The sequence below is a fragment of the Netta rufina genome (genome assembly GCF_964035555.1).
Source record: "Netta rufina genome assembly, chromosome: 20".
NCBI lineage: Eukaryota > Metazoa > Chordata > Aves > Anseriformes > Anatidae > Netta > Netta rufina.
This window is the reverse complement of record NC_140144.1, coordinates 449277-465160: the sequence shown is the minus strand read 5'-3', so window position 1 is coordinate 465160 and position 15884 is coordinate 449277.

The following is a 15884-nucleotide window of genomic DNA, read 5'->3' as shown; positions in this document are numbered from 1 at the left end:
CTGTTTGCTTTTGTTATTCCGGACTTCTATTTCTAACACTGCTATAGATGTGTTTGTGAATGGCTGGGGAAGAACGTTTTAATTACTCGTGAAGCTGTTTGTGTTTGATGTCTGGGAGTTTCAGAACAACTGATAACAACTAGTGACTGTTACGGGATACTATGCGGATCTTTGGTACCTGGTTAGGGGGGCCGAGAGATTAAGAGGAAGGAAAAAGAAGCTGAAGGACGGCTGGGAGACAAGTCTTGAAGAGAATGTTCTATAAACTTGGTATGGTGCCAAGTAAGTACAAAGGGGGAGAGGAAGACTACGAGCCTTCAGCATGAAAGACCCCTAGAGACCCCCAGAAGAGACCCCAGAGGAGACTGCGCATGCTCCAGTAGGAGAGACTGCACCCCGGAAGCTAATTTTAATAATCTATTTTTTTTAGAAGTAGTAATGAATATGTATTAGTCTAGGAGCATAAAAATCAGCTGCTTGATGTAACCGGTGTGCGTCCTGGTGGAGCGGAGACTCCCGGTGCACCCAGCGCTGTTTGCTTACCTCTATTCCTTTATATTCTTTCAATAAATCCTATTTTTTTATTTAATCCTAATTTGAATCCTGAGCCATTTATAACAAGGGTTAGGTTAACTTTAAGGTTTATGTTAAGTGTAAGTGTAAGGGTAACGGAGACAGTAAAGGTAAGGGTAAGGGGAATGGTAAGGTTAAGGCTACAAGTACGTGTTAGGGTATGGGTTATGGTAAGGGTAAGGGTTAGGGTAAGGGTAAGGGTTAGGGTAATGGTTAGGGTTAATTTTAGGGTTAGAGTGAGGGAAACATAAGGGTAATTGTTAGGGTAATAGTTAAGGGTAAGGTTAAGGTTAAGAGTAAGTGTAAGTTTTAGGGTAAGGGTTAGGGTTAATGTAAGGGTCAGGGTAAGGGCTGGGGTAAGGTTTAGGGTTAGGGTTAGGTTAAGGGTAAGGATTAGGGTAAGGGTATGGATAAGGATAAGTGTAAGTGTTAGGGTAAGGGTAATGTTAAAGGTAACAGTAAGTGTAAGGAGAAGGGTTAGGGTAAGAGTAAGGGTATTGGCAACGGTAAGGGTGAGGGTTACAGCAAGGGTAAGTGTAAGGTTTAGATTTAGGCTAAGGGGAAGTGTAGCAGAAAGGGTAAGGTTTACTGTAAGGTTTAAGGTTTCGGCTTAGGTTACAGGTAAGGGTAAGGGTAATTGTACGAGTAATTGCTAGGGTAAGTGTAAGCGTAAGTGTACATATAAGTGTTGTTGTATGGCTTATGGTAAGGGTAAGGTCAAGGGTAAGGTTTATGATACGGGTAAGCGTAAGGGTAACGGATAGAGTAAGGGTAAGGGTAAGGTTAAGGGTACAAATATGTATTAGGGTATGGGTTATGGTATGGGTAAGAATTAGGGTAAGTATAAGGGTAAGGGTAAGTGTAAGGATACAGGTCAGGGTAAGGGTTAGAGTAAGGGTTAGGGTTAGGGTTAGGGTAAGGGTAAGGGTTAGGGTAAGGGTTAGTTTTAGGGTTAAAGTCAGGAAAACGTATGCGTGAGTATTAGGTGAATGTTAAGGGTAAGGTTAAGGTTAAGAGTAAGTGTAAGGTTTAGGGTAAGGGTTAGGGTTAATGTAAGGGTCAGGGTAAGGGTTGGGGTAAGGTTTAGGGTAAGGGTTAGGTTAAGGATAAGTGTTAGGGTAAGGGTAAGGTTAATGGTAACCGTAAGTGTAAAGGTAAGGGTTAGGGTAAGGGTAAGAATAAGGGTATGGGTAATGGTAAGGGCGAGGGTTAGGCTAAGGGTAAGTGTAAGGTTTAGATTTAGGCTAAGGGTAAGTGTAGCAGAAAGGGTAAGGTTTACGGTAAGGGTAAGTGTTAGGATAAGGGTAAGGTTTAGGGTTAGGTTAAGGGTAAGGGATAGGGTAAGGGTAAGTGTTCGGGTAAGGGTAAGGTTAATGTTAACCGTAAGTGTAAGGGTAAGGGTTAGGGTAAGGGGAAGAGTAAGGGTAAGGGTAAGGGGAAGTCTAAGGTTATGGGTCAGGGTTAAAAGTTAGAGTAAGGGTTAGGGTTAGGGTTAGGTAAGGATAAGTGTTAGGGTAAGCGGAAGTTGTATGGATTAGGATAAGTGTAAGGGATAGGGTAAGGGTAAGTGTTCGGGTAAGGGTAAGGTTAATGTTAACCGTAAGTGTAAGGGTAAGGGTTAGGGTAAGGGGAAGAGTAAGGGTAAGGGTAAGGGGAAGTCTAAGGTTATGGGTCAGGGTTAAAAGTTAGAGTAAGGGTTAGGGTTAGGGTTAGGTAAGGATAAGTGTTAGGGTAATGGTTACGGTTAATTTTAGGGTTATGTTAAGGGAACATAGCAACAGTGCGCGCAGTCGCAGAATATACCAGGATGTGCTGCGTAATCCCAGAATTAGCAAGGTATAAAAAGGGACCCTGGCAGGGGTGAGGTGCGTGCCGTTGGCGGAGCTGAGACTCCCCGGCTGCCCAGTGCTGTTTTGCTTGATGTTTGCTTACTCAATAAATTCCTTTCTATGATTAATACAATGCTCTCTGAAAATTAATTAAGGGGGCAACTTATAACACTTTGGACGCTCAAAACCCAAACCCAAAAACTTTGGACGCTCAAAACCCTATCCCGAAAACACTAGGACGCTCCAAACCCTATCCGGAAAACAGGACGCTCAAAGCCCTAGCCCAAAAACATTAGGATGCTCCAAGCCCTAACCCAAAAACATTCGGACGCTCAAAACCCAAACCCAAAACATTAAGATGCTCCAAACCCTATCCGGAAAACATTAGGAAGCTCAAAGACCTATCCCAAAAACTTAGGACGCTCAAAACCCTATCCTGGAAACACTGAGATGCTCAGAACCCTATCCTGAAAATTTAGGACGCTCCAAACCCTAACCCAAAAACATTAGGACGCTCAAAGCCCCAACCCAAAACATTAGGACGCTCCAAACCCTAACCCAAAAACATTAGGACGCTCAAAGCCCCGACCCAAAACATTAGGACGCTCCAAACCCTAACCCAAAAACATTAGGACGCTCAAAGACCTATCCCAAAAACTTAGGACGCTCCAAACCCTATCCTGGAAACATTAAGATGCTCAAAACCCTATCCTGAAAACTGAGGATGCTCATTACCCAGACCCAAAATATTAAGATGCTCAAAACCCTAACCCAACTACTTAGGATGCTTGAAAGCCGATCCCAAAAAATTAGGGCACACAAAAGCCTAACCCCCAAAATTAAGATGCTCAAAATCCAAACCCCCAAAATTAGGATACTCAAAACCCTGGCCCTGGAGAACCTAACCTGAAAAAAAAAAAAAAAAAAAAAAAAAAAGATCTTAAAACCCTAACCGTAAATAACTGACCAAAAATAAAACCTTAAGACTCTAACCCTAAAAAACATATCAACACTACAACCCAAAAAACTCTAATACCCTAACACGCTAACCCTGAAACCCTTAAAACCCTAACCCCCAAAACCTTAAGACCCTAACCATTAAAACTCCAACCCTAAAAACCTTAAAATCCTAAACATAAACCCTGAAACCCCTTACCCTGAAACCCAACCCTAGTGCCCAATCCCTGAAACCTTAAAACCCTGAATCAATCTGTAGCAAATAGCATAGGCTGAGTCGAGGATCTCAGTACAGTAGCATTATTATTCGAGATTACAATGGCGGGTGTCCCACAAGCAGGAGGGTGCCTACTAATTCCATACACAGTTTATACACTTTTTTTTTCTGCCGAGGACCGGGACCCTCCCCTGTTTCCCCTTTAACTGTGCTATTCAAGGTTCATAATCTAGCTGGTGCTTCACAGAAAATACACAGCTGCTGGCCTGTTACAAGTCACATTTCTTTTGAGGTTTTTACTCTTTGAGGTGGTAATGTTTCTTACGCCGTGATTTCCACCTAATTGCTGTAAGGATTCTGGTTGTCTGCGTTTTACAAGGTTGTCTGTTATAATAAATAAAAGTCCCAAATAGGATTACAATCAAAGTTTACAATTCACTGAATGAATAGAGGTAAGCAAACAGTGCTGGGTACGCCGGGAGTCTCTGCTCCACCAAGACGCGCACCAGTTATACACCAGTTACCTCCCTTAAGGGATATAGAGAAGCCCTCTCAGATACGTCTGTCCTACTTCTCCTGCATGCGGCCGGAGGTCGGTCTAATTCTGGTGCTGTTGGTGGTGGAAGCTGGGGCAACGGTGGTACTGGTGGCGATACCACAGCCACCGGAGGGGGAGCCGCCGGGGGTGGATTGTTAGGATATGGAGGTGGTAGCTTATCCAACGGCTCACGTTTATCTTCTTTTTCTTTTTCATGTTCTTCTTGTTCTTCAAATTTCTTACCTGCTTTTAGTGTAAATATTGAGGCTGGAAAAGGACGTGAAGTCCTCCTGATCCACAATCCTGCATAATCACTTTCTTCCTGGCTAAAAGGTTCCTTTGAATTAACATGGATATTTAAGGCCTGGCAAATCCAGTCTTCGAAGGATCCAAAAACAGGCCAAAAGACATGTAGTCTTAAAGGCTCCTTTGGCCATTCTGTCACACAATACTGGACCATTTTTAATTTACTTTTTCCTTTTCTGGGGTCCCTATCATTCCAATTTCTAATCGTTATTCCTAATGGACTTTCTGGTGGTATGACTGGTAATTTGCTCCCTTTCTTCTGGTCTCTGGTCTTCGATTTTGTCTGACCCATCTAGGAAGTTTACTATGGCAATTCCCACAGCCCTTGGTTACCTTAGTAAGAGTGTCTTGCAGGGGGTCGAGGACCTATCACACACCCACAAATCCTATAGGAATCCCTTCGGTCCTTCACCGGCCAAGTCCCTCGCGGGAGACTGGAACCGCGGTTAGAAGACCTCCACAATCGCTTCGGAACTAAGTTCCATCTCAGTCACACTCTTACACACACAGGCAACCAAACCCCACCCAACCGAACGGTATACGCTTTAAATGCTTACGACTCCGTCATCTTTGTTCGGATCTTCACACACACAATTACGGGCAAAATACAGTGCTGCAGCTGGCAAGGGAGCTGAAAAAAAGAATCAGAAACTTTGCTTACCTTTATTCAGGTTCAAGATGCCATTAGTTCTGACCTGAATCAAAGAGCAGCCACCAAATGGTGGGGGTGCCTCTCCTAGATCAAACCAGAAATCAGGAACCAAAGCCCTCCCGGACAAGCCCCCACTTGTAATAAATGACTGGGTCCCAAATAGGATTGCAATTGAAATTTACAATTTATTAAATGAATAGAGGTAAGCAAGCAGCGCTGGGTGCGCCAGGAGTCTCTGCTCCACCAAGACGCACACAAGTTACATCAGGCGGCTGGTTTTTATGCTGCTAGGCTAATACATATTCATTACTACTTCTACAAAAGGCAGGGTTATTCTAATTAGTTCCCAGAATACAAACCCTCCCACTGGTGCAGGCGTTATCAGTCTCCGGTGGTCCCTCTGGGGGCCGCTTGTACTGAAGGCTCGTAGTCTTCCTCCCAGGCTTTTCTCTTGTCCTTCTCCTTTGTCCATCTTGGCTGGATGGCAGACACTTGCATAGTGTCCCATGCAACAGTTGTAATAGTTAGCAGTTATTCTGAAACCCCTTTGTTCTCTTATCCCCTATTGACCCGAATTGCTGGACCATTCCTTTGCAAGATACAAGAACTATATACATTAACCACTCTGGTTTTCTCAGACTTTTCATCATATCATGCGGCCCTAGCATTGGTCCATATTGACACGAATCAGATAAACTCATTTCACACTGTTAAGCTGTCTTATCATTGCAAGCATATCTCTATACCACCTTCCTTCCCTCTACAGGATGTAGCTGCGCAAAAACAACATTTTTATTCCCACAACCTTGATCCCCTTACCCTGAAATCCTTATTCCCCTTAAACCTAACAACTCTAACCACAACCCTAACCCTTATTATCAACCCCCTAACGCTAATGACACTGACCTTAATCCAAACCCCAAACTGCCCCTAACCCCAGACAACCAACAACGAAACACACACACACAAAGATGGAAACTACAAAAAAGGCAAAACCCTGGATACAGGCCCCAAATCACAAATACGCAACCAAAATGCTACAGAAAAGCCCCAGATGAAGGCCCCAAATGCTACTGCTAGGCCTCAAAAGCTCAAGATGCATCCCAAAGCAAAAATGCAGGCCCCAAACGTTACAGAAAAGCCCCCAAACCCAGGCTGCACAAGTCTACAAGCAGGCCCCAAACTGCCAACAGAAGCAGGCACCAACCACACCCAGATGCAGATCCCAACTGCCCACAAGCAGCTCCTACCCTACCACCCCCTCCCAAGAACTGGACTCCACCCAGACACTGGCCCAAGACCCAGGCCCGTCCCCCGCCAACCCCCCTACCCTCCCCCCGACACAGGTGTACAAGCAGCTCACAACCCGCCCCTTCAGAGACCGGTCCCACTCCCCCCACCTCCCCCAAGACATGGGATGCGGAGGTGTACAACCAACTCCCAACTCCCTCCCCCTCAAAGGGAGGCCCCAAAGACCCCCAAATGGAGGCTCCTAGAGTGAACAAGCACCTCCCAACTCCCCCAGGCACAGGCCCACCCATCGCCCCCCCAAACACAGGCCACAAAGGTGTATAAACAGCCCAGACCCCCCTCCAAGACCATGGCCCCTATAGTGTACAAGCAGCTCCCAACCACCCACAGATGCAGGCCCCAACCCTTCTCAAAAGGGAGGAACCTAGAATGCATGAGCAGCTCCCAACCCCCCTAAACATAGGTCCAAAAGTGCACAAGCAGCTCCCAACCCCCCTCAAATACAGACCCCAAAAGTGTACAAGTAGCTCCCCCCCCCAGAGACAGGACCCAAAGGTGTACAACCAGTTCCCAACACCCCTGAGACACAGGCCCCAACCCCCCCCCAGACACAGGGCCCCAAATTCTACAAGCAGCTCCCAACCCCTGCCAGGCAGGCCCCCTACCCTATACAAGCAGCTCCCAACCCTCCTCCCCCGCCCCCCCCGAGTGAGGCCCCCAAGCCCCCCACAAACACAGGCCCCTACAGTGTACAGGCAGCTCCCAGCCACCCCCAGATGCTGGCCCCAAAGTTGTACAAACAGCTCCCAGCCACCCTGCAGAAACAGATTCCTACATTGTACAAGCAGTTCCCAGCCCGCTAGACACAGGCCCTGACCCCCCACAGATGCAGGCCCCAAAGGTGTACAAGCAGCTCCCACCCCTCCCCCAGACGCAGGTCCCAAGCCCCCCCCCCCAAACACAGGCCCCTACAACCAGCACCCAACCCCCTACCCCCGATGCCAGGCCCAAAGGTGTAGAAGCAGCTCCAAACCTCCTCCCTCAACCCAGGCTCCAACAGTGTACAAGCAGCTCCCAACCAACCCTCCCCTTCCGCCCCCCCCCCCCCCCCCCCCCCCCCCCCCCCCGACACAGGCTCCAAAGGAATACAAAGAGCTCCCACCCCTCCCCCAGATGCTGGTCTCAACCCCCCCCCACCCCCAGAAGCAGGCCCCAAAGGTGTAGAGTCAGCTCCCAACCCCCTCAATGCTGGCCCCAAGGGTATACAAGCAGCTCCCCCCTTGCCCCCAGATACCGGCCCCCAGACACAGACCCCAAAAGCCTAATCACAGGCCCTGAACTCTAGAGGCAGGCTACTGATTAAGGAGGTATTGGGGAGGCATTGGGGAGGCAAGGACAATCCCCAGACATGGACTGTATATCTCGAAACAAGACACTGGAACTCATGATAAGGAAGCGGCAGACGGACAGAGAAACAAACGTAAGGACTATAAATCTCAAAACTGGACATTGGAATTCATTATAAAGATACAACAAACGGGAGATTTAGCAACAACCAGCTCTTGCAATTAAGAAACATGCCAATTCAGCAGATTCCTGACCAAAGGTGAAAAGTACACTGTGAGGAAGACTCGGGGTCTTCCTCCCAAAGACCCCTGCCCACGTCCCAAAGACCCCTGCCCACAATTCTTGGAAGGCTCTACGCAGGCGCAAGGTGCCAAAAGGCTAATTAGCATGAGAAGCGAGGGAAGGTGGGGATAGGTAATGCATATGTATAGGTGCTTGTAGAATATTGATAGATTGATTGTATAAATTCAAGACTGCTTTCTGCTTTGGGTATGCACGATAGGTGGAGAGATCCCCCGTGCATCCAGCGCTGCAATAAAGAATATACCACTTAAAGGAATTTCGGCTTCGAACTTTGAATCAATCTGGCACCCCAGATGGGACAACCTCTCTGCCGGACCGCAGGACCCGCTGGGAACAGGACTCCCTAGGGTACCCCCTGAATTTCCCGGAGGGACTCCTCGACTCACTGGATCACTGCGGAGGCAGACAAGGACCCCATCATTGTAAGTGAGTATATTCTTTATTCTGGTTTGGTTTTCTGGTAGACCGGTCATCTGGGACTGTCCAGTAAGTCGGAAGGTGACTTCTGCAGGACAGTATTTGGTATATACTTTGTGGTTAGTACCACAAGTATATCTGGGGACCTTGGGGTCCATCTGTATCTGGAACTGTCTGTAAGTCAGAAGGTGATCTTCTGCGAGGCAGTGTTTGGTATATACTTTGTGGTAAGCACCATAAGTATATTTGGGGACCTTAAGGAAAGAGCTCGCTTTAAGGTCCATCTGGAATTGTGTTGTCTATTTCGGTTTTCTGACTCATGGAGTATGGTATTTAACTCTGGTTATTGTTACTGCGATTTTGGCTATTTTCCTGGTGGTAATAGTAGGTTCGTGGCATTGTTATAAGAAAGATATCTTTACAGTGTTACACAGTTCGGTTTTCTGACTTATCGCACGTGGAATTTGACTCTGACTATTGTTATTGTGATTTTGGCAATATTGCTGGTAATAGTAGTTTTGTGACATCGCTACTGAAAGATATTGCGTGCCCGTATTTTTGTGAGTGATACGTTTTGTGATACGCTTTTGTAAGTAACATGTGTATTCTGAAAGTGTAAACTGGAAACTGGGGGGGCAAACAAGCAGTGAAATTTTAAAGAAAAGTGTGTTAGGATGTGTTTTAAGTCACTGGAAGGATATTGGAGGATCTGCCGGTGGAAGTGTGAACAGGAAAACATTGATAAAATATCGTAATCAGTGGTGGCCGCTTTATAAGCTGGAATGTGGAGAAAAGTGGCCCCTAAATGGAACTTTAAACTCTAATATTTTGCTACAGTTAATGTTGTTTTTGGAGAAGCAGAACAGGATGAAATGTTGTATACTGATGTTTCAGCATCTTGGTGGGAAAAGGTACGGAATTAAGTTGGCCCCTGACTGAGCCTTTGATGATGGCATTAGAGAAGTCCAGGCTGGAGAAAGATAAAGGAAGTGTTAAAAGGGTTGTTGAAAGTGTTAAAGGTGTTTGAAGTTGAATGAGCAGGGAAAGAGGATGTAGGAATGTTAATAGTTGTGCCTCTGCCCGAGGCAGAGATCTTAAAATCATGGGTGTTAGCCCTTTAGGGCAAAGGGACCACGATGGGTCCGAGAGAGTTGTCACAGAAACAGAAAAGCAGTTAACTCTTAAAACAACCTGAGTTCATGTGCGAGCTCAGATTGCCGATGGGACCGCTCAGGGAACTGTGGACAATTGCATTCCCCTGACCGACCCCCACTAAGACCCGAATCATCCTGAAAATTATGAACGGTTAAGTAAATACTAAAACCTGGATGAATTGGGAATTGAGAATATGCTTCCAACAAGGTCTAAAAGAAACCCCTATGGAATTTTTGGACCAACTCTGAAATGTAATGAAAATAAATAAATAAATAAATAAATAAAACAAAACGGTTTGGACCTGGCTTTGGAGGACAAATTGACTAGCCTTTTCCTAGGGTAATCAACCCCTGATTTCAACAGGAATAACGGGGACCTGGGGAATCTACCCTAGCGGATCCTCCACTGGTTATAATGAAGCTAGGGGAGGAATGGAAGTGAAATTTCTTATTGCTATGGGGCAACGTATTCAGTTCTAAATCAAGCATTAATGCCTTCACAGAATTATTATGTTAGGGTAAAAGGTGTGTCGTGGTTTAACCTGGCCGGCAGCTAAACACCATGCAGCTGTTCGCTCCCCCTCCCCCTCCCTCTCTGGGACGGGGGAGAGAAATGGAAAGTGAAGCCCGTGAGTTGAGATAAAGACAGTTTAATAAGACAAAATAATAATAATAATAATAATAATACAATGATGATAATAGTACTACTACTAATAATATGTACAAACAAGTGATGCACAATGCAATTGCTCACCACCCGCTGACCGATGCCCAGCCTAACCCCGAGCAGTCCGGCCCCCTCCCCCGGCTAGCCACCCCTATATATTGTTTAGCATGACGTCAGATGGTATGGAATACCCCTTTGGCTAGTTTGGGTCACCTGTCCTGGGTCTGTCCCTTGCCAGCTCTTACTGCACCCCCAGCATGCCTGTTGGCAGGACAGAGCAAGAAGCTGAGATGTCCTTGGCTTGGTATAAGCACTGCTCTGCAACTATTAAAACATCAGGGTGTTATCAGCACTCTTCTCATCCTAAGCCAAAACATAGCATTCTACCAGCTACTAGGAAGAAAATTAACTCTGTTCTAACTGAAACCAGGACAAGGTGTAACTGAAAAGGCTTATTTTTGTGAACCTTTGAAGTACAAGTTAGGGAAACAATGGGGCATACACAGATTTTTATATATGCCTAACTCCTCATGGGCACTCTTAGGTAGAGATTTATTAGAGCAAGTAGGAGCAGAAATTGTCTTTGAAAAAGGGAAATGGAATTAAGAATAGGAGAAGAACAACTAACAAATGTGTTAAGCTTGGCACTAATACAAACTGACCCTAAAAGTGAAATACCTTTAGAGATCACAGATCAAGTATGTCCAGGAGTTTAGGCTACTGAAACCCCTGAAAGAGCTAAAAATGTGACCTTAATAATTATTAAATTAAAGCCAGGAGAGAAACCCGTTAAGGTTAAGTAATATCCTTTGAGGATAGAAGATAGGAAAGGAATTAAAGAGATAATTAATAATTTTTTACAGTATGGATTATTGCTTGAATGCGAATCAGAATAAAATACACCCATATTGCCAATTAAAAAGGCAGATGAAAAAGCTATAGGCTAGTTCAGGATTTGAGGGCCATAAATAAAATCACTGAGGATATACATCCAGTAGTGGCAAACCCTTATACTTTGCTGACTAAATTAAAGAATAGTCAAGTCTGGTTTACCGTACTGGATTTAAAGATGCCTTCTTCTGCCTAGGCTTAGCCACAGAAAGCCAAAACCTATTCGCCTTTGAATGGGAAAATCCCGATTCAGGCAGAAAGACGCAGCTTACGTGGACATTACTACCTCAAGGATTCAAGAATAGCCCTACTATTTTTGGAAACCAATTAGCAAGGGAACTCGAAACATGGATACCTCCGGACACTGAAGGTGCTTTGTTACAATATGTAGATGATCTCTTAATAGCTACCGAGACTAAAGGCAGTTGTATTCAATGGACTATAAGTCGTCTTAATTTTCTGGGTTTAAATGGATCTCAAGTCTCTTGACAGAAAGTCCAGCTGGCTCAACAAAGTGTGACCTATCTGGGATTTGACATTTCGGAAGGACAACGAGAACTAGGAACTGAACATAAGGAAGTCATTTACCGGACTCCAGAACCTCAAATGGTAAAGGAGCTACAAACCTTTTTAGGAATGACAGGTTGGTGTCGCCTTTGGATTTATAATGATGGACTATTGGTAAAGCCTCTATGTGAATTGATAAAGATTAACCAGTCAAAGTCAGTCTGGACTGGAGAAGCACAAAAAGTCTTTAAACAACTTAAACAAGAATTGATGATTTTGAAATATCAAGCAATATTGGTAGAACAGGACGACGTGGAAATTGTGATCATTAAGATTGTGAATCTAGCCTCTTTTCTTAGTGATGCTCCGGCACAACCTGTGATTCACGATTGTTTAGAAACTATAGAGACTGTGTATTCCAGCCGACCAGACCTTAAGGAGGAGCCCATGGAAGATGCGGAAGAAACTTGGTTCACGGATGGGAGCAGTTTTGTTACGCAAAGACAACGTAAAGCTGGATATGCTATAACAACTACTCAGCAGGTAATCGAGTCTAAGCCTTTACCCCCTGGAACATCAGCTCAAAAGGCGGAGATAGTTGCTCTCACGAGAGCATTGGAACTGGCAGCGGGAAAAAGGGTAAATATTTGGACAGATTCTAAATATACATTCGGCGTGGTACATGCTCATGGAGCAATTTGGAAAGACCATGGATTGCTGACCGCTCAGTGAAAACACAAAGTATGCTGAAGAAATTTTAGAATTGTTAGAGGCTGTAAAACAACCAGAAAAGGTAGCTATCATGCATTGTCAGGGACACCAAAAGGGGAACACCGATTTTGAAATTGGAAAATCGATTGGCAGAGGCTAAGCAGGCAGCTGAAATAACTGAGGTGAAGGCATTGTCTTTGATACCAGACGGTAAAATCCAAACTATATCCAAATTATACAAAAGAAGACTTAAAATTAATTGAAGATTTGAAAGGTAAAATGAAACCAGATGGATGAGTATATTTAAAAGAGAAGCACATAGTAATACCCTCTAGTTTGACATGGCCCATAGTTCTTACAGAACACAATAAAACGCACTGGGGAGCTGGCACACTGCATAAGAGCCTGAGTCAGACATTAGTGGGACGATATGATAAAACAAGTAACTCAACAATGTAGCATTTGCTTACACAATAACCCCAATACCAAGGATAGAATAAAATTTGGAATAATCGGTAAAGGAAATTATTCGGGGCAACAGTGGCAAATTGATTTTTCAGAACTCCCTAGAAAAGGGGGGTATCATTATTTACTGGTTCTGACTGACACGTTTTCAGGAAGGCCTGAAGCCTTTCCCTGTCGAACAAACAAAGCAAGAGAAGTGGTTAAAGTCTTGTTAAATGAAATAATACCATGCTTTGGGATTCTAGTAGCAATGTCTTCTGATAGGGTTTCACATTTTTGTGCACAAGTGGTAGAACAGATAAGTAAGATTCTAAAGATAGCTTGGCAACTGCATACTCCTTATAGACCACAGGCAAGTGGACAGGTAGAAAAAATGAACCATTTAATTAAACAATAAATAGCTAAAATTGGATAAGAAGCTAATTTGTCATGGCCTCAATCCCTCCCTTTAGCATTACTTGGAATTAGAGTTAAACCTAGAATAAAAGGAAATTTGAGTCCCTTCAAAATCTTATATGCAAGGCCATAGCAATTTCTATTTAGTGGAGAGGACCTAACGCAGTTAGGATCAGAATATTTATATGCTCATATAACGGAACTTCAGAAACAATTAAATAAAGTACATACATTTGTTTTAGGGACCAGGGCTAGAGGGTTGGATCAACCAATCCACCCCTTTAAGCTCGGGGATTATATATATATAAAGACTTTTTCAGGACAACCCCTACAGGAAAAATGGAAGGAAAGTGGACAGAACCATACCAAGTATTACTCACAACACATACCACCATTAAAACTAAGGAGCAAGCAGCTTGGATCCACAATTCAAGGGTGAAGAAGGCCCCGGCGAGGATATGGACCACCACTCCAATTGGACCAACAAAATTACGGTTTTCCAGATCCTAATGATTGCAGGGGTGCGGTTCTCGGATTCGGGGTGTACAACTTGGGATGAGAACTTACACCTGACCTTAATACAAACAATTTCTCAAGTAACTAATAAGACGAACTGTTGGGTATGCACCCATCTGCCACAGCATGGGAATAAGGGTGTATCGTTAATCGGGATTCCCTTGCCTGCAAACTTATCTTGGACTAATTTGTGGGAAAACACATCTTGGGGTCGAAAATATTAAGCAGTTTTGGAACTAGAAGTGAGTAGCTTCGTGCCATTGGAATCTTACTATGTATGTGTACAAAGGTGTAACCCGCCTAAGGGTATAGGAAAAGAGCATTGTATAAATACAGGTACTACTTATGTGGGGAATCAGACATCTTGTAATCGAACAATTGATATTAGTACAACTAGCAGTTGGGCAAATTCAACCAGCTGGCCAGTACCAGAAGGAAAAGGGTGGTATTGGCTATGCAATGATACAGCCTGTAAGGTCTTGCCTGAGAATTGGAAGGGAACTTGCACTCTTGGAGCGGTAGTCCCCAATATGACAGTACATGATGTAGTGCCTCGAGCCTACTTGAGAAATCATATGCGGAGAATCAGACGAAAAATTAACAATCCATTGATAGAGAGACACACCGCTTTTCATAGTTTTGTTTGATGGTTTATCCCATGGTTAGGAGTGAGTGAATTGGAAAAGGCAATAGTTAATATTTCTGCAATTATAGAGAAGTTAGAAAACAAAACTCTGGATGCTATAAAGGCTCAACAAGAAGAGATATCTAGTTTATCACAGGTAGTATTACAAAATCGGATGGCCCTAGATTTGTTACTGGCCACTCAAGGGGAGTCTGTACAGTAATAGACACAAGTTGTTGTGTGTATGTAGATCAGAGTGGAAGGATCTCTACCGACCTGGAAGAAATATGGAAGCAGACAAGGGTCCTACATGATATCAGTAAAGATGATCTTTCGTGGAGTTTTAGTGAAATATGGAATAAGTTAACCTCCTGGTTGCCCAATTTTCAATGGTTGAAACAAGTGTTCATTGCTCTAATCGCATTAGTAGTATTAGGAATATTTGTGTGCATGTTGTTTAGATGCCTGCTTTGTTGTGTTACTGTAAATAATGAAAGTATCGGATGCAAAAGAATTTGCATGGGAAAAGAAAAGGGGGGATTGATTAAGGAGGTATTGGGGAGGCATTGGGGAGGCAAGGACAATCCCCAGACATGGACTGTATATCTCGAAACAAGACACTGGAACTCATGATAAGGAAGCGGCAGACGGACAGAGAAACAAACGTAAGGACTATAAATCTCAAAACTGGACATTGGAATTCATTATAAAGATACAACAAATGGAAGCATTAGCAACAACCAGCTCTTGCAATTAAGAAACCTGACAATTCAGCAGATTCCTGACCAAAGGTGAAAAGTACACTGTGAGGAAGACTCGGGGTCTTCCTCCCAAAGACCCCTGCCCACGTCCCAAAGACCCCTGCCCACAATTCTTGGAAGGCTCTACGCAGGCGCAAGGTGCCAAAAGGCTAATTAGCATGAGAAGCGAGGGAAGGTGGGGATAGGTAATGCATATGTATAGGTGCTTGTAGAATATTGATAGATTGATTGTATAAATTCAAGACTGCTTTCCGCTTTAGGTATGCACGATAAGTGGAGAGATCCCCCGTGCATCCAGCGCTGCAATAAAGAATATACCACTTAAAGGAATTTCGGCTTCGAACTTTGAATCAATCTGGCACCCCAGATGGGACAACCTCTCTGCCAGACCGCAGGACCCGCTGGGAACAGGACTCCCTAGGGTACCCCCTGAATTTCCCGGAGGGACTCCTCGACTCACTGGATCACTGCGGAGGCAGACAAGGACCCCATCATTGTAAGTGAGTATATTCTTTATTCTGGTTTGGTTTTCTGGTAGACCGGTCATCTGGGACTGTCCAGTAAGTCGGAAGGTGACTTCTGCAGGACAGTATTTGGTATATACTTTGTGGTTAGTACCACAAGTATATCTGGGGACCTTGGGGTCCATCTGTATCTGGAACTGTCTGTAAGTCAGAAGGTGATCTTCTGCGAGGCAGTGTTTGGTATATACTTTGTGGTAAGCACCATAAGTATATTTGGGGACCTTAAGGAAAGAGCTCGCTTTAAGGTCCATCTGGAATTGTGTTGTCTATTTCGGTT